Source organism: Orcinus orca, chromosome 11 (assembly GCF_937001465.1).
Source record: "Orcinus orca chromosome 11, mOrcOrc1.1, whole genome shotgun sequence".
Taxonomy (NCBI): Eukaryota; Metazoa; Chordata; class Mammalia; order Artiodactyla; family Delphinidae; genus Orcinus; species Orcinus orca.
The window spans coordinates 8,176,472-8,196,830 of record NC_064569.1 but is presented as its reverse complement, the minus strand read 5'-3'; positions in this window follow the sequence as shown (position 1 = coordinate 8,196,830).

The following is a 20,359-nucleotide window of genomic DNA, read 5'->3' as shown; positions in this document are numbered from 1 at the left end:
AATGGATAAAGAAGATGTGGTACATATATACAACGGAATATTAGCCATAAGAAGGAACGAAATTGGGTCAGTTGTAGAGACGTGGATGGATCTAGAGACTGTCATATAGAGTGAAGTAAGTCAGAAAGAGAAAAACAAATATCGTATATTAACACATATATGTGGAACCTAGAAAAATGGTACAGATGAACCAGTTTGCAGGACAGAAAATGAGACACAGAAGTAGAGAACAAACGTATGGACACTAAGGGGGGAAAGCGGTGGGGGATGGGGGTGGGGGTGTGATGAATTGGGCAATTGGGATTGACATGTATACACTGATGTATAAAATGGGTAACTAATAAGAACCTGCTGTATAAAAAAATAAATTAAATTAAATTTAAAAATTAAAAAAATAAGAAATGCATATTCTGAAAATACTGAATATCAATGATCTGAACATTTGTACAAAAATATAAAAAGCAGCAAATTATATCCAAGATAAAGGAGAAAGAAATTACCAAATTAAGAGCAAAAATAATAAATTGAACATGAAATAGAGATATGAAATACAGTTGCATTTTTTAAAGCCAATTAAATTGTTAAAGCTACTTTTAGATTGATAAAGATAAAAAGATGGAAACACATATAAGCAATCTCAAAAATAAAAAGGATACATTTCAGCAGATTTTGTCCATGTTAAAAAGATAAAAGGATAATATAAACAATGTTATGACAATAAACTTGAAAATTTAGTTAGAACATTTTCTAGAAAAATAAACACAACTTACAAAACTTCATACAAGAAGAAACTTAAATTTTGTTTTCTTAACTATAATAAAATTGGATCTATAAATTATAACTTTCTACAAAATTCCAGGCCCTGGAAAACAAAAAAAAGTAAAGCAAATCTTCCACAATCTCTTTCAGAGATTATTTGAGAAGCAAAATATCCCAAATTGTTTTATACATCAAAAAAATTGTGACACTCAACCCAAAAGGATATAAATAAAGAAAAGAAATAAAGGTCAACCTCAGTCATAGATTAAAAAATCCCAACTAATTTATTAATATATAAAAAGATTACTATAAACAATCAAATTTGATTTATTCAAAGACCCTATGTCACCCTCTAGTGGCAGCCTGAAAGGATACATGGGGCCCCATGGCCAGGACCTCATGATTCATGGGGCCTGATTGCTATGAGGTATGGGTTTTACTTGTTCCCAATTGGTGGCCCTGTGTAAGCAGCAGAAGGGATCCGTGAGCCACTCATTAGACAGGAGACATTCCCTTGTGGTGAAGGAGGGTCACCAGAATTCTCAATGAAGAGAGTTGAATTAGGCAGGGTACCACCAGAGGAACAAAACTAGTAGGATAGATATACATGATAGATAGATAGCTATACAGAAATAGAGAAATTTATTGCAAGAAATTTGCTTATGCACTGTGGGAGCTAAAAATAGACAGATGATAGATAATTTAAGATATAGATAGATGATAGATAGATAGATAGATAGATAGATAGATGATAGATAGATGATAGATTGCAAAGAATTAGGTTACACAGTTATGGCGGCCGGCTAGGCAAATCTAAAATTTATAACCAGACAATTGGAAGGACAGGCTGAAAACTCTCCAGCAGGAGTTGATGCTTCAGTCCACGGAAGGAATTTCTTCTTCCTCAGGAAACTTCAGTTCTGTTTTTAAGGCCTTTCAACTGACTGGATCAGGCTCACCCAGGTTACCTCTGGATAATATTCTTAGCTTAAAGCCTATTTATTATAGATGATAATGAGATATACAAAATACCTTCACAGCAGCACCAGGATTAATGTTTGTTGAATGACGGAGTGCTATACCTTAGCCATGGCCAAGCTGACACACAAAACTTACCATCACATCCCATGCTTTGTCGATTTGGCACCCATATTTAATCTTCTTAAACCATACTTCATCTCCAAATAAAGACAATAACAAAGTTATGCTTCTGCCTAATATGATACAACTATCTTGCCTACAACTAAAAACATGTTAAGCTTTCCACAGAAGAGGATGCAAAGTCCTTGGGCAATGTTCAGTCTTCTCCTTGACAATCATGGAATTTAAATACTGAGATTAAAGTTAACTACTATAAATACATCTTATTTAACATATGATATGAAGATAAGGGAGGAAAACAACAAATATTATGTGTAAATATACATATACATACATTCACATATTCATAGCAAAATAATGCAGAAATACTTATAACAATTACAGTCTTCATTTTGCAACCGGTCACATGATCATAGTTGGTATTTACAACTACCTTCTTCCACTATGCATTCCATATTCCCTTGGCCCTCAGCAAGCACCCCAGCTGGTTGTAATTCTTCGCCTGGTAGAGTGATTGAAACATTCATTCCACAAATTCTGCTTGAATTGAGCTGTTGTAATTTTCCTTGAGTTTAATCACAGGATATGGTAGTACTAAGAGATGTCCTAAGGAATTTCCTGTATCCCAGACATACTTTTCCTCTCCTCTAATGTGTTGTAGCAGTCCAATTATTCCTTAGAATCTGAATCAATTAACCCAGTCAGGATGGCAACTCCCTTTTTCACCCATTGATTCAGAGGCATGAGAAACCCAAACTGCTTGGGTGGCAGTATTCACTTCCAGTTTAATGGAATCACTGCTGTGGTCCTGATGGAAACATTCCTCCTTTTGGAACTAAGACCTATAGACAAGTAAAGCATACTAAGGTCACAGGGATAGGAAGCAAAAGTTTTCCAGTGAATGGATAGAGGTAATAGCGCGGTGCCACTCTCATTTCCACTCCTTGATTCCTGGGTTCTTGAATCCTGGCTATGGGAAAAACAGAATGATATCATATATTCTGATTTAAAACACATACTGCCTCCAAAACTGGTTGTAGGAGGGTCAAGATGCATCAACTTCTTCACCTTAGACGGGTTAACCTGACATGCCCTTCACTACTAGACTCCTAGAAATTTCACTAAGGTCAAAGGCCCCTGAATTTTTGTTGGATTTATTTCCCACCCTCTGACATGCAAATTACCAATATGTCTAGATTAGCTGAGACTTCTTGGTCCAATCAGCAAAACATCATCATTAAAATGGACTGGTGTGATATCTTGTAGAACAGAAAGGTGATCAAGATTTCTGCAGACTAAATTATAAGTCTGGAGAGGCGATATATCCCTGAGGTAGGACAGTGAAGATGTATTGCTGGCCTTGCCAGCTGAAAGCAAACTTTTGTGTTTATTGTTTTTATTGGAACCCATCTGAACATCAGGTTTACCTGGTGTCGGTTAGCAAAAACCATTTGTACAATTGATATTGATGGTGCCAAAACCAAAACAGTGACTGGACTTGATGGGGAAAGACATTGGGAACAAAAACCTGATTTTGGAGAGGAAAATGAAAGCCAGTCAGATTCAGTGAGGATGCAAAACCTGATACAACAAAATCCTTGTACAAAATATAAATTTATTATGAATACCTGGAAGGATAATCTGAGAAAGGAAAAGATAAAAGGAGGCCAACACGGGGCTTCCCTGGTGGCGCAGTGGTTGAGAGTCCGCCTGCCGATGCAGGGGACACGGGTTCGTGCCCCGGTCCGGGAAGATCCCACATGCCGCGGAGTGGCTGGGCCCGTGAGCCATGGCCGCTGAGCCTGCGCGTCCAGAGCCTGTGCTCCGCAACAGGAGAGGTCACAACACTGAGAGGCCCACATACCACAAAAAACAAAACAAAACAAAACAAAAAGCCTGATACAACAAAATCCTTGTACAAAATATAAATTTATTGTGAATACCTGGAAGGATAATCTGAGAAAGGAAAAGATAAAAGGAGGCCAACACAAAGGAGGCAGGAGGAGGGGGAGAGGAAAAGAGAGAAGACAAAGGTGAAATGAGAGGAAGAAGAAAATACAGCTGAGCACAGCAGAGGTGCAAAGCTTACCTGCCCAAATGGCATTAAAGTCTTGCTATGTAATCTCAACTTCTGGTAGTCTTTACTAACAAACAGGTATTGAGAAAAAAGCATTTACCAGGTCAGTAGGTGCATATCAGGTACCAGGGGATGTGTTAATTTCCTCAAGCAATGAAATCACATCTGGAATAGCAGCTGCAATAAGAGTCACCACCTGGTTAAGTTTACAATAATTGACTGTCATTCTTCAAGATTCTTTTTTTCTGCACAGGACAAATAGGTGCGTTGAATGAACGTTTGTTGGAAATCACCACCCCTGTTTCTTTCAGTCCTTTATGGTGGCAGTAGTCTCTGTGTTCCCTCCAGTAATGTGGTTGACTATTTTCCTTGAAAGAGGCAGTTCTAAGTGGCTTCCACTTGGTTTTTCCTACCGTAACAACTCTTACCCCACAGGTCATTGAATCAATGTGGGGATTCTTCCAGTTGTCCAGTAGGTCTATTCCAATTTTACATTCCAGATTTGGGAGAAAAACCACATGATGGGTTCTGGGACCCACTGGACTCACTGTGAGGCGGATCTAAGCCTCAACTTCATTGATCATCTGATCTCCTTATATTGACCTACTCTGATTAGTGTAATACAGTGATGTCTTTGGTCTCCTGAAATTAATGTCAGGTCAGAGTCAGTGCCCATAACTCCCCCAAAGTCTGATTCTTTTCGCAATGCACAGTCACCCAGGTAAATTGTCATAGATCTCTTTGGGGAAACGTGGGGAAAAGATTAACTATAAAAAGTTTGCCAGTTTAGCAGGGCCCTTCCTCAAGGGATTTGCCCCCCGACCCTTAATTAAGGAGGTTCTGGCTCTGTAAACTGACTCATGTCTAGGAATTGATTGAGGGGACAGTGGTCTGTTGATTCAAGTTAGCCCCCTGTTCACTCACCTCAGGACTCTTCTGCTTAAGGGAGGCCATTACAGTTTCTTCAGGCAAAACAAAGTTAACCTCCTCACACAGGGGTCACGGGGATACTTCTAATGGCAAAAAGGACTCGATAGAATTTAGTTTCCTATCCCTAGTTTGATTGGAATCTTCCCCTATGTCCCCATTCTAGTTTTCAAGATCTCGTTCTTTCCTAATCAGTGCCCTCATTTTAACAGAAGATGTCTGCAATGTTGAAAGCGCAGAACAACCCTATCTCCAGCCCCCTCACAATGCAGCTAGCAGTGGTTTCAGGAAATTTCATTTCCTGGAAAATTCCAGATATTTCTAGGAACTTGGCTAGCTTGTCCCTGCACAAGTTGTAGCTGATAACAACAAGCAGTGCAGACTCTCTCCAGCAGAGGGAGCCATTATACAAGGGCATTCTTTAAAAACATCATTAGGGGCTTCCCTGGTGGTGCAGTGGTTGAGAGTCTGCCTGCCGATGCTAAGGGACACGGGTTCGTGCCCCGGTCTGGGAAGATCCCACATGCCGCGGAGCGGCTAGGCCCGTGAGCCATGGCCGCTGAGCCTGCACGTCTGGAGCCTGTGCTCCGCAACGGGAGAGGCCACAGCAGTGAGAGGCCCGCGTACCGCAAAAAAAAAAAAAAAAAAAAAGCATCATTAGAAAAATTTTCTGTTTCTCTCAATCAAGACATTGAGAGCAACTCAACATAAGTAACTGATAAGTTAGACAAGAAAGAAAAGACATCCAAACTGGAAAGGAAGAAGTAAAACTGACACTATTGCAGATGACATGATATTGTATACAGAAAACCTTAAAGATTCTACCAACTGTTAGGACTAATAAATGAATTCAGTAAAGTTGCAGGACACAAAATCAATATACAGAAATCTGTTGCATTTCTATACACTATTAACAAACTATCAGAAAGAGAAAGTAAGAAAACAATTGCATTTACAATTGTATCATAAAGAATAAAATACCTAGGAATAAATTTAACCAAGGAGCTGAAAGACCTATACACTGAAAATTATAAGACATTGATGAAAGAAATTAAAGAACACAAATAAATGGAAAGATAGTCCATGCTTATGGATTAGAAGAATAAATACTGTTAAAATGTCCCTACTACCAAAGCAATGTGCAGATTCAATGCAATCTCTGTCAAAGTTACAAAGTCATTTTTCAGAAATAGAACAAACAATCCTAAAATTTGTATGGAACCACAAAAGACCTTGAGTAGCCAAAGCAATCTTGATAAAGAAGAGCAGAGCTGGAAACATCATACTCTCTGATTTCAAATTTTATTACAAAGCTATAGTAATCAAAACAGTATGATATTGGCATAAAAATGGACACACAGATCAATGGAACATAATAGAGATCCCAGAAATAAAGCCACACATGTATGGTCAATTAATTCATGACGAAGGAGCCAGGAATATACAATGAGGAAAGGACAATCTCTTCAGTGAATGGTGTTGGGAAAACTGGACAGCCACATAAAAAGTAATGAAACCGAACCACTATATTACCTCATACACAAAGTTAACTCAAAGTGAATTAAAGACTTGAATGTAAGACCTGAAACCAAAAATCTCTTAGAGTTAAAAATAGGCAATAAGCTCCTTAATATTAGTCTTGGTGATGATATTTTGGATTTGACACCAAAAGCAAAGGAAATAAAAAAAAAAACAAGTGGGACTACATCAAACTAAAAAGCCTCTGAACAGCAAAGGAAACCATCAGCAAAATAAAAAGGCGATCTACTGAATGGGAGAAAACATTTTCAAATTATATATCTGATATGAGATTAACATGCAAAATATATAAAGAACTCATACAGCTCAACAGCAAAAAAAAAAAAAAAAAAATCCAATCTGATTTATAAATGGGCAGAGAATCTAAGTAGACATTTTCCAAAGAAGATATACAGATGGCCAATGGATACAAAAAAAGATGTTTAACATCACTAATTATCAGGGAAAAAGAAAGTCAAAATCACAAGGATTATCCCCTCACACCTGTTAGAATGGCTACTATCAAAAAGTCAAGAAATAACAAGTGCAGGAAAGGATGTAGAGGAAATAGAATCCTTGTGCACTGTTGATGGGAATGTAAATCAGTGCAGTCACTATGGAAAACAATATGGAAGTTCCTCAAAAAATTAAAAATAGAACTACTATACAATCTGGCAATCCCACTTCTAGATGTTTATCCAAAGAAAATGAAAACACTAACTTGAGGGACTTCCCTGGTGGTCCAGTAGTTAGGACTCTGCACTTTCACTGCCGAGGGCCCGGGTTCAATTCCTGATTGGGGAACTAAGATCCCACAAGCCATGCAGCACAGCCAAAAGAAGAAAGAAAAAAACCACTAACTTGAATATGCGCCCCCATATTCACTGCAGCATTATTTACAATAGGCAAGACATGGAAACAATCTAAGTGTCCACTGATGGCTGAATAGATAAAGAAAATGTGGTATATACACAAGAGAATATAATTCAGCCATAAAAAAGAATGAAACTTTGCCATCTGTGACAACACAGATGGACCTTATGCTAAGTGAAATAAATCAGACAGAGCAGACGGAGAGAGACAAATACATCATTTCTTGAAAAAAAAATTTTCCCAAAGATACTTATTCTATACCACCTAAGTGTCTTTACTTAATTTTCCTTTATCCTGTGAGAAACTTTACCATGAATATTCATGTGTGAATAATCATCCTTTTTAATCACCTACTGTGAATTTTGTTCAACCAAGAATAATATTCTCCTAATTACTTGATACTGAGGAAGCAACATTTTGATAGGTAAAACAATCAAAAGAAGCATTAGGAAATTTAGGGTCTCCAAGACCAAGAGAGTAGAGCAAAGTGGTCTTTGTACAGCCATAGAACAATTTAGTCATCTAGAGACTGGACCAAAACATTCAAAAAGAGAAATAAATTATATAGAGAATAATTTTCTATAACTGTCAAAAAAAGACAGGAACAATAAAGAAAGAAATGGATAGATTTATTGACAATCATATGTAAAATATGTTTACACCATAACAAAAATTTAAAGACAAATAACATGGAAAACATTTGCAATGTATATGTAAAACAAGGAGTTATAGCCTTGATATATAATGGGCTCTTTCTTTTCAGCTTAAAAAAAACAGCAGTAGAAACGTGGAAGAAAACATGAAGTAACAATATGTGAAAAAAGGAAATAGGCTGTCAATAATATTTGAAAAAATTCTTATTTGTATAAATAAATAGGCCAGCTGAGAGCATTGAGTGTCTCTCCATTTGTTTATGAGAAGAGGCACAGTTGATACAAAGGCACAAATAAAACATAAAAACATAAACAAAAACCCACCAAAGTGTGTATCTAACCACATCAAATTATTTCAGCAATTTCCAAATCTTATTTTATTTTTTCCTAAATAAGTCACCTTAATATGTACTAGAAGTCCTCATTGTATAGCTGATATTAGATGAAGTCCAGTTGTACAAACTAATGTAAAAGAAAGACCAATATTTCATAATAAATGGTGGGGCAGGGGAGTTCAGTAAGCTTTATCTTGAAAAATAAAAAAAAAATAGTTTTGAAAATAAGTTTATCTTATACTTCCAAGATTTAAGGGGCTTCCCTGGTGGTGCAGTGGTTAAGAATCCCCCTGCCAGTGCAGGGGACATGGGTTTGAGCCCTGGTCCAGGAAGATCCCACATGCCACGGAGCAACTAAGCCCGTGCACCACAACTACTGAGCCTGCGCTCTAGAGCCCGCGAGCCACTACTACTGAGCCCGCGTGCCTAGAGCCCGTGCTCCGCAACAAGAAAAACCACGGCAATGAGAAGCCGGCGCACCACAACAAAGTAGCCCCCGCTAGCCCCGCAAGCAGCAATGAAGACCCAACGCAGCGATAAATAAGATTTAAGCTACAATTGTGTATATGCAGTAATTATTAGACTGAGAAAGACTCAAGGGTTGAGAGGGCCATTATTTCTCAACCTAATTTTATAATAGCGGAGTAGCACGACTCTAACTCTTGTTTGACTTCTGTAACATGTATAATGTGTCATTTTTGCAAAAAAAATAGAATACTTTTGGATTTTATTTTTACCAAGAGCATCTCTCACTACTTCGTGCTTCAATTCATTCTCCTTTGAAGCACCTGCCAATCTTCTTAGTGTCCCTGTTGATTTTCTATATTTAAATCATTAACGTGTTTAATTCTGATGTTCTCCCATTTGTCAATAACTTTGCCTTTGATTTAGACAAATCTCTACTACTACTTTCATGGCTTTCGTAAAATCTGAATTACTTTGAAAGTAAATGTAATTGCCATAGTACACACTGTGTTCAGTATTATCAAGTGTTAGCGTCTGACAGCTGGTGAAAGGCAGTCCACAATGTCCTTGATGTCATGACACAGATGAAGGAAGGCTAATGCCAGGTAGGAAGGGTGAGTGAGTGGCAGGCAATTTGCAAGTGTCAGCTCATCAGTAAATAATTTGGCTTCTATTGCTTTTAACGTTTATTGCTTCCTTATACAACCTCATAACTGCAATGATTCTGTGAATGAAAGTTTGGAGAATGGGGACTTCCTGTATAATATGGTAAAATTGAAGATGCTTTAACACATTCTTAAGTGATTCTCTTAGCTCTAATGTGATGTAGTCAAGACAGACATCATTACTTCCACTTTATACTTGACTTAGAGAGCTTACACAATTTGCTTGAGTTCACGGAATCATTGAATAATGTAGCTGAGATTTGAACCCAAATCTGTTTCTGTACTAAAATCCTGTTTAATCTAATGTATTATACTGCCTCCCAGTGGTATGAACTTATATTCACAGATATCTGTAATGAATAGTTACGTTATTTCCATTCTTCTGGATTTGGGAAGGTTGAAGATTTGTCTATTAGCAAAGTAATTTTTCCCTGCATACCAAGGATGCTCTTTTTAAATATTCACATCTTTCTGAATTTGTACAATTTTATGCTTTAGACATGCAAGGAGAAGTTAATTATACGAAAAGTTGACATGTATAGTGTTTATTTTATCCAAGACATTGTATCCTAAAAGGTATGAAACTATGATTATTATTCCTACTTTAAGAGTAAAATGAATGAATCTTGTAGTCTACGAAACTTGCCTATATTACACAGCTAACAGTGGCCAAGCTAAGGCTCACACTCTCCTGTTCATCTCTAAATCCAAACCATACCTTTAGAGCTGCTTTCCAATATAGTAGCCATTAATCACATTTGAGTATTTAAATTTAAATCAATTATAATTAAATAAAATTTTTAAAATCTAGCCACATTTCAAGCGCTCATGAGCCCCACTGTGGCTCGTGGCTACAGTTTCGGTTGCACTGATGTGGAATATTTCCACCATTGCAGAAAGCTGATTCAACAGTGTTAGTCTAGAATAAAGATAATAGTTTTCTTCCAGATGTTGAACAAAAGGAACTCCAGCTAATTTGTTTTTAAACCATGAATTATATATAGCTCAACACATTTTACAGCAATTAGAAACAATAGCCTTCTTCAGTATGTGTGCTTGTAAGAGGTGTAGACGATAAGAACCAAGTGAAGGAGGACTGAATACAATGATGGTGTTTAAAGAGAACCTGAATATAGGAGAGCAATGTCATACATGTTTTTAGTCCTTTACTGAGATCAAGTAGATACCTTTAAAGTAAATAACAGCACATGTCTAAAATGACAGAGTCTTCTGGTGAAGAATGACTTGTCTACCCTTCCAATTTCTCATTGAAATACCCAGCAATACATAGGACTTGGGGAAAGTCCAGAATGGTACCATAAATTAAATTTTAAACTGAATATGTGTCACAATACGGAAGAAATTTCTAGAGCTATAGCAGTTGATGGGATAGAATTAGTCAAGTTCCTTAATGGCCAGCAGAAATTTTCCCACCTGAACCACGACACATAGAGATCTGGGGAGTGACCTAAAAGCAGCTTTTGAGCACTGCTAATGACAGTCTTTAAAACAGGCATGGATAATTGAAGGAGAAACTGCCCAGAGGAGAAACGCTTCACTAACTTAGGGAATGAGATCGGGACAGTGCAGGAGGCCAGTGAAGAGCCCCTACGTCACGTGAGGGCCCCTTTGACTTTTGCACGCTAGCGGCACCGCAACTCTGCAGATGGAATAAATAAGTCCTAGAATTCCCACGGCTGAGGGTAGAAGATAGCCCATATCTCCACCTAGAGAGCTGGAATACAGATTTCAGCAAAAAGCCCCTTTGCATCACGTTTGGTTCTGCCAACAGTGGTGACACAAGGCTTGGGCTTGTCTGTCCTGCCCGCCTCCTTCTCTGAACCAAAAGCACAATTTATGGTTTTCTACCAGCCTCAAGAGGCCACTTAGGTTTACCCATGGAAAAAAAGTAGCAACGGGGCTTCCCCGGTGGCGCAGTGCTTGAGAGTCCGCCTGCCGATGCAGGGGGCACGGGTTCGTGCCCCGGTCCGGGAAGATCCCACGTGCCGCGGAGCGGCTGGGCCCGTGAGCCATGGCCGCTGAGCCTGCGCGTCCGGAGCCTGTGCTCTGCAACGGGAGAGGCCACAGCAGTGAGAGGCCCGCGTACCGCAAAAAAAAAAAAAAAAAAAAAAAAAAAAAAGAAAAAGAGTAACAACGTTTGGTAGTACAGTAATTCCCCTACATACAAATGAATTCTGTTTCAAGAGCACATTTGCAAGTCCAATTTATTCATTTTAAGTCCAACAAAGTTAGCCTTGGTACCCAACTAACACAATTGGCTATATAGCACTGTACTGTAATGGGTTTATAATACTTTTCACACAAATACTACATAAAAAACAAACAAACAAACACAAAAAATAGTGAAAACATTTTTAACTTACAGTACAGTACCTTGAAAAGTACAGTAGTGCAGCACAACAGCTGGCATACAAGGGCTGGCATCGAGTGAACAGGCAAGAAGAGTTACTGACTGGAGGAGGGAGAGGAGGTGGGAGATGGTAGAGCTGAAGGATCGTCAGCAACAGGAGACGGAGAACAAGCTGCAATTTCACTCACGCCTGACGTTGATGGCGCAGGGTCTGGTTCCTTGCTGGGTTCAATTTTATCTACCCTCTTGAAAAAACGATCCAGTGATGTCTGGGTAGTACCGTACCAGCTACATCACCACCACTTTTATGCTTCCTTCTGGACATCCTGGGCTTGAAATAAAGGTACTGTACTACTGTACTCTATACAGTAAAATACATAGAAGCACAACCATTTGTAGAGGATGCACACACATAACAACGTATACCAGACACGTGAGCTAACTTATGTGATTGGACATGTGAACGCACGTTTGCATCTCTGAAAGTTCGCAGATCGAAGTTTCCTATGTAAAGGACTTACTGTAACTCATTTATTTTGTAAAGTGGAGGGTTTTCCTCTCAATCTCCCTCACATATTTCCTTCCTTATGTTCCCCCTCTCCTTTCTGGCAAATACCTGTTTGTTCTGTGTATCTATAACTGTTTATATAATCTATATCTGTTTATGTTTTGTTATGTTTATTTTTTTAATATTTCACATATAAGTGAAATCATCTAGTAGTTGTCTTTTTCTGTCTAATTTCATTTAGCGTAATACCTTCTAGGACCATCCATGTTGTTATGAATGGCAAGATTTCATTCTTTTTTATGGCTGAGTAATAGTACATTGTATTATATATACCACATCTTCTTTATCCATTTATCTATCCATAGACCCTTAGGTTGCTTCCATAATTAGGGTATTTTAAATAATGCTGCAATGAACATAGGGGTGCATATATCTTTTCTAATTAGAGTTTTTGTATTCTTCAGATAAATACCCAGGAATGGTAATACTGGATCATATGATAGTTCTATTTTTAATTTTTTGAGGAATCTCCATACTGTTTTTCATAATGCCTGCACCAATTTACATTCCCATAAATAGTGTACAAAGGTTCCCTTTTCTCAGCCTCTTGCCAACACTTGCTATTGGTTGGCTTTCTGACAGGTGTGAAGTGCTATCTCATTTTTGCTTTTCCCTAGTGATAAGTGATGTTGAACATCTTTTCGTGTGCTTGTTGGCCATATGTGTGTCTTCCTTGGAAAACGTCTATTCAGATTCTCTGCCCATTTTTTAATTGCGTCTTTGTTTTTTTTGATGTTGAGTTGTGTGAGTTCTTTGTATGCTTTGGATATTAATCCCTTATCACATATTATTTGCAAATATCTTTTCTCATTCAGTAGGTGGCTTTTTGATTTTGTTGATAGTTTCCTTTGCTTGCAAAAGTGTTTTAGTTTGATGTAGTCCTGTTTGTTTATTTTTGCTTTTGCTTCCCTTGCCAGAGGAGACATATTTTAAAAAAAATATTACAAAGACCAATGTCAAAAAGCATACTCCCTATGTTTTCTTCTAGAAGTTTTATCTTTTCAGGTCTTATATTTAAGTTTTTAATCCATTTTGAATGTATTCCTTTGCAAGGTGTGAGACAGTAGTCCAGTTTGATTATTTCACATGTAATTGTCTAATTTTCCCAACACCATTTGTTGTTGTCTTTTCCCCATTGTATATTCTTGCCTCCTTTTTCATAGATTAATTGCCCACATAAGTGTGGGTTCATTTCTGGGTGTTCCACTCTGTTCCATTGATCTATGTGCTTGGTTTTGTGCCACTACCATATTGTTTTGATTACCGTAGCTTTGCAGGACCCTTTGAAATCAGGGAGTGTGATACCTCTAGTTCTGTTCTTTCTCAAGATTGTTTTGACTATTCAGGATCTTTTCTGTTTCTGTACAAATGTTAGAATTATTTGTTCTAGTTCTGTAAAAAAAAAATGCCATTTATATTTTGATAGGTAGTGCATTGAATCTGTAGAGTGTCTTGGGTAGTATGGTCATTTTAACAATATTAATTCTTCCAATCCATGAACATTATATACCTTTCCATCTGTTTGTGTCATCTTCAGTTTCTTTCATCAGTGGCTTATAGTTTTCCAAGTACAGTGTCTTATAATCTTCCTTAGAGGGACTTATTTCTAGGTATTTTATTCTTTTTGATACAATGGTAAATGGGATTGTTTTCTTGATTTCACTTTCTGATAGTTCATTGTTAGTATATAGAAATCCAACAGATTTCTGTGTATTGATTTTATACCCTGCAAGTTTATCAAATTCAATGATGAGCTCTCATAGTTTTTTGGTGGCTCAAATATTTGCATCATTAAATTATTCTTTCATTATTGATATTTGTCTTATTTCCACTGTGGATGATAAAACACTCTGAATTATTTTATTCCCTTAAAATACATTAAAATTTGTTTTATAGTGTCAGGGAGAGGGAAATTTCCATCCTACCCCTCTTGAGTTGTTGTGGCTGGACTAATAATAAAAATTAACACATGACAGGTTAACAGAAAAAAAAGAAGCAAATATTAATTTGTATGCACAGAGGTCTCATAGAAAAGGGACCTAAGAAGTGGCCAAAGCAGGCTTTTATACTTTTTAGAAGAGTAAACAATAAATTTGTGAGGAATTGACAGGAAAAAAAAAACCCGCAAAACTTAGGCTTAATTAGTGAAGAATCTAGACAGTTTGGGCTTGGGGTAATAAATTAAAGAAGTAACAAGATACCCTATCTCTGGTGATAAGTGCAACCTACCTCCAGACACAGAGAGTGCACTTTTCATATGAGAGATTTATTTTCTGTTTTCACGGAGACAGACAGGAGATTCAAATTGTTCTTAAGTAACTTTAATTCAAAATAGTCAATATCCATTGAGGTATATTTGGGGGTAGTCTGTCCTGGGCCCAAATGATAACCTGCGTGTAATCAATTTTTCTGAGCATTTCCAATTCCATAGAAAAAATGTGTATTCACTCAGCGTTGGTTAGCATGTTCTCTGTGTGACAATTAGTCAACCATTATTTTACTATTGTTTTTGTGCTTATTTGAAGATTAAAATCATATCCTTGACTTCATGTTGTCTCATATATTTTAGTACTTTACCACTCCCAAGAAATACTAGAACCCTAGAACACTTTAACTCAAATTACTTCTTTCCCAACATTTTATTGTGGTCATGCATCTAATTCTAGTTTTACTCTTTGCACTTCTCAAGGTATTTTTATTACTGCTTTGTATAATCGATATTAATTTATATTACCCTTTCCATGGCTTTTCATTTCTTGGCCACATTTCCATGTTTCTACCTGAAATCATTTTCCTCCTGCTTGAGGAATTCCTTTTAATGTTTCTTTCAGTGTAGATTTGGGGGTGATAAATGTCTTTGTGCTGACTTCACTTCCAAAACGTATCTTCACTTGTTATAAAAATCTAGGTTTTCTGTTGTTTTCTTTCACCACTTTAAAAAAATATTATTTTCTCATGTTTCCATTATAAAGGCACTGGCCATTCTTACTATACCTCCTTCTTTGTGCTGCTTTTTCTTTTTAACTTTGCCTTTAATTTACAGTCATTTTACTATAACGTTCCTAGGTATAATTTTCAAAAGTCTATCTTGTTTTAAATTTGCCAAGCTTCTTTTTTTTTTTTTCAATATTTATTTATTTATTTATGGCTGTGTCAGTTCTTAGTTGCACCACATGGGACCTTTCATTTGTCTGTTTGTTTGTTTTACCTCTTGGTACAATAAAAGAATTTTTGCTTGACTGTTTTCACTGTAATTATACATATATAAAATATGAAACCTTCTTCCAGATAGTATTCACATAATCCTCTGGTAAGTATTAGATTCTACAGATATTGTCTTAATCCAACAGTGACTGAGTTGATTAAGTCTAAATTGCAGTTTCTGCAAAATTCTATCTACCTTTTTCTTACCAATTCACCACTTCTTCTTTACCCCAGCACCTATGACTAAAGCTTCTAGAAATTCCATCTGAGATCCTGGATAATTACTACAGCTCCTTTTCCTTGTTGGAGACTGAATCTAAATTTTTTTCTCCTCAATACCACATGACTGTCACAACTCTGCTCTGCTTTTCACATTTTTCTTCTTAGTCTCTTTCCCTGTGAAGTTTAATAATTTGGCAAACGGCTTGAAGGAAAAATATTAATCTCACTTCTTTGGTCCTCTTTTGTCTTCAGGATTTTGGCCTTTCAAGTGCATTGGCAGAGATTTTTATCTCATCTAGGAGAGTGCCTGCTAGCCATGGCCCTCTGCCCAGATTCTGAGCAGGTGACCCTTCACCAAAATACCTCTAGGAGACGAGGGACTCCCAAAATGTTTACTCACTTCTCTGAATCTTTCCTGTTCCTCCAGTTACCTTAAAAACTTTCCAGTGCCTTTAAAATTTGTTTGTTTGTTTGTTTGAATCTGGCTCTTCTAATTCTTCTCAACATCAGGTTGCTCTCTCTCAACTTGCATTATTATAGACAGAAGTACATATGAACTTGCAAGTTTATCCTTTTTACATCATTTCATGATTTTGTTGTCAAAGAGAAAAGGAAGTAACCTTAATAAATTTCACATTTTCTTGGAATTCCCAATCAGCTGACAGAACTAATAACATTACTTTTACCATTATTATCATGGTATGACAACATAAAGCTACAGTTTATTGTCACTTACCGTGATCCAGAAACATGGACAAAAGATTTAAATATGTCTTATTTAATTGGTCAAACTACATAATGAGGCTGATATTATTACTTTTATTTTAAGATGAACTCCTTGAGTGAGGGACCAAGTAAATTTGTTCTAAATTCACAGTTAGTGACAGAGTCCACGATTAAATGATCTGATTTGGAAATTAGTTTGAAATTAAGGCAATAAATAAAGGTCAGTGCTAACTCAGTGTGGAATCTGTTAATATCAAATCTCTCAGTTTCACAGTGCTGTAACCGTTCCTCATTCCGAGAAAAGGAAACTGAAAACTAAGTGGCCAGATAATGATGTGGTTATTCACTTGACATTTATCACATATTTTTGAAGTTTAGTACATTTGAGTCACCAGGCCTCATGGTGGATTCTGAGTGTAGAATAATGAAAAGATATAGTCCCTTCCTTTGAGGAACTTAATAGAAAACTGAATAGTTAAGTTGGTATATATGATTCATTGTGACAAGTTATTGATACAAAAGGCAGTGGAATTAGTTATTATGAGAGCACTTAATGAGATACCTAACCGAGGGAAATTTTCCCAAAGAAGTGTTAAATAAATTTGCAAACTGAAGACTTGAATAGGCGTTGGCTAAATGAAAAAGTGAGGCATTTGAGTTTGAAAGGGGAAATGTTCCAGTTGAAGGGAACTGCAAAAGAGAAGAGAATGTATATAGCACAGTTGGAAAACCCCTTGAAATTTAAGATGACTCAAGCACAAATTATAAAAGAAGCATGAGAAAAGAACTTTCCAAATAACACAAAGGCTCTTTATTAAACTACACAAATTTTGTCATTCCTACACCTTATTGTCCTGTTTACTTTCTTATGAAAACCTATATCCGATACCTGATACCATGCGTAAGATACAGTGACATGTTTTTCCATGGTTCCTAGGGAGCTGCAGTGTGCAGGGAGAAAGTACACAGAATGTTGTTTTAATTTCACTGAGGAAAAACATTTTTTAGCAGGTGCCAGATGAGGAACCTAGGACAGCTAGTGCTCAAAAAACCCTAATTCTCTGATGGGTTTTGGGAAAAGCATTTTTAAAGGGGGGTGTCAGGGTGTGCGGTCAGCTTGATTCTGATTGGTTGATGGTCAGGTAACAGGGTGGTGTCACAGGGGTTAACATCAGTCCTTGGGCTCCAGTAGGTCTGGGGGCTAGTAGTCATGGTCATCAAGTAGTTAACTTCTGCCATTAGGTTGCGCGGTGGGGGGGTGGGGTGGGGGTGGGGTGGGGGGGTGGGGGGGTGTGTTAAGCATCTGTAAAACAGCTCAGGAAATGCGCATCAGATACTACCATCTAGGTAATCCAGAGAGGAGCTAAAGATTCTATGACTGCCATAGGGCTGATTGCTGTCTAAATTGTTACCTGGCCCAGCTGCTGTTTCTGTGACTACATGTTCATGTCCTTTCAATCATTAATTCTTGAGCCAGCTTTTTGTGACCCAGGAGAGGCCTGGGAGACTACAACTTTTCTCCAAACAAGAGGCAGGCAGAGGACATGGCGGGAGGGGTGTGTCCCAGGAAGACCCCACAATGTCCTGCTCAGTCACAATTATTCATGCTGGCTTAAGGAGATATTATGAACTTTATTTTTCTTTTTTGAATTTTTTTAATACAGCAGGTTCTTATTCGTTATCTATTTTATACATATTAGTGTATGTATGTCAATCCCAATCTCCCAATTCATCCCACCACTCCCAGTGAAGCTTTGGTCTGGAGAATATCTACAACCTTTTCCTTCAGGGCTCAGTTAAAGCTATATCCCTCAAGAATAGAACACTGGCCAGAGACTCTTTTGATGGGCCAGTGCCTGGGTTTAAATGTTCTGAATACCAGTGTTCCTTCAAGGGTAGGAGAAATGGTATATTTCATCCTAGGGTATCATGAAAAGGATCTGAGAGAAATGATTGAAGCCCACTTGATCTCAGAGAGACAGCAGAGAGCGGTGGCTTAAAGAGAGTTCTTAGTTCCCTGCCCAGGAATTGAACCTGGGTAGCCTGGATGAAAACCAGGAAACCTAGCCACTAGTCCACCAGGGGCTAGAGGCTAGAAGCAAAATTCCCCTGGCTCTTGCCCCATTGAAAAATGCATTTCTCAAGGAGGCAAAAACTGTAAAGCCAGGTACAAAGTTTTTTATTAGAGACACAGCACAAGTGTGAGAGCACAGAGAGAAACCGTTTGTTTAGTTAAGACAGAAGCAAGACAGAGATGCACACCCGGAGAGCAAGGGTATGGGCATCCTTCCTAATGAGGAGGAAAGCGGTAAAGAGGTGGTTAAGTAATTTACACAGGGCAGTTCTTCCGGGTCTTTGTTTATCTTTTGCCAATTATCTTGTTTCTTTTTCCACACCTGACCTGCCCTAAGACCCTCCCCAACATGTATGCACAACTTTTTTCCAAGATGGATTCCAGCCCAGAGGCCTATGGGGGGCCTTGGCATCACATATTATGGGGTGGTGTCCCCTCCTTTTTGACCGCCAAAGACCCTTTCTGTGCATGTGCAGTTGGGGAGGTCTCCCTTGCCCCAAGGAGAGGAAATATGTGACCTCTTGATCTTTTGCTCAAACAGCGTTTAGCCCCTCTCTGTCCTTGCCATGACTGTTACCTTAAAGTGTCCACAGGAAACAAAGTCCAGCTATTTACCCCGTTCCTGTTGTTATTTCTGTCTCAAAGTGCAGACAGGAAGTTGGTCATAAATATCTAGCCTGGAGCCCACTTGTCTCCTCTCTCAAGAAATGTAGGGGTCTTCCCTGGTGGCGCAGTGGTTGAGAGTCCGCCTGCCGATGCAGGGGACACGGGTTCGTGCCCCGGTCCGGGAAGATCCCACATGCCGCGGAGCGGCTGGGCCCGTGAGCCATGACCACTGAGCCTGCGCGTCCAGAGCCTGTGCTCCGCAACGGGAGAGGCCACAACAGTGAGAGGCCCGCGTACCGCAAAAAAAAAAACTAAGTTACAATATGGCTTTGATAAAATGACAAGGAGAAAAGCTTCCTGCTGAGGGCTGTTTTCTGTAAAGAGCTGCTTACATGCAGGAGACCCCTCTGTCTTATCACTAACCTCAGACTACTATTACCAGACTATCAGCTCTCTTCCCTAGTTTCCCCTTCAGTAATCTCGTAAACAAACTGTGCGAACAAGATAGCATTGAAAGAAAGGTCACAAGAAGTCAACAAGCCTGCACGACAAGTCTGCACACAGTGGAGGATGGCAATGATTCTGACCCTCCATCTCAATGATTAACGAGGTTGTTTCCTTTTATCCCTTTAAAAACATTCATGACCAAACAGAATCTTTGGAGGTGGTTCTGGGGGACACCGAGTCCACCATCTCCCCAGATTGCCAGCATTCTGATTAAAAGCAACTTTCCTTTTTACCGACACTTGCCTCTGTCCAGTATTGGTTTTTGGAGCAGTGCGCAGTGGAACCTCATTTGGTAACATTATTTTTAAATTAAACTTTAAAAAACTTTTCAGATCATTTTAGATTCACATGCAGTTGTAAGAAATACTACAGAAAGATCCAATGTCGTTTTTACCCATTGTCCCCCATGGTAACATCTTAAAAGCTGCCATATGAAATCACAACTAAGATGAGGATACTGACATAGTCGAGATGCAGAATGATTCCATCACCACATAGATCCATCCTCTGGCTCTTTCATGGCCACACTCCCTTTTCCTCTCCCTTCACCCGTCCTTTGCCCCTGTTCTTCATCTCTATAATTTTGTCATTTCAAGAATGTTATAAAAATGAACTCAAACAGTATGTAAACTTTTGTGATTGGCTTTTTGACTTTTAACATTGATTCAACCATATTGTTCCATGTATCAACAGTCCATTCCTTTTTTA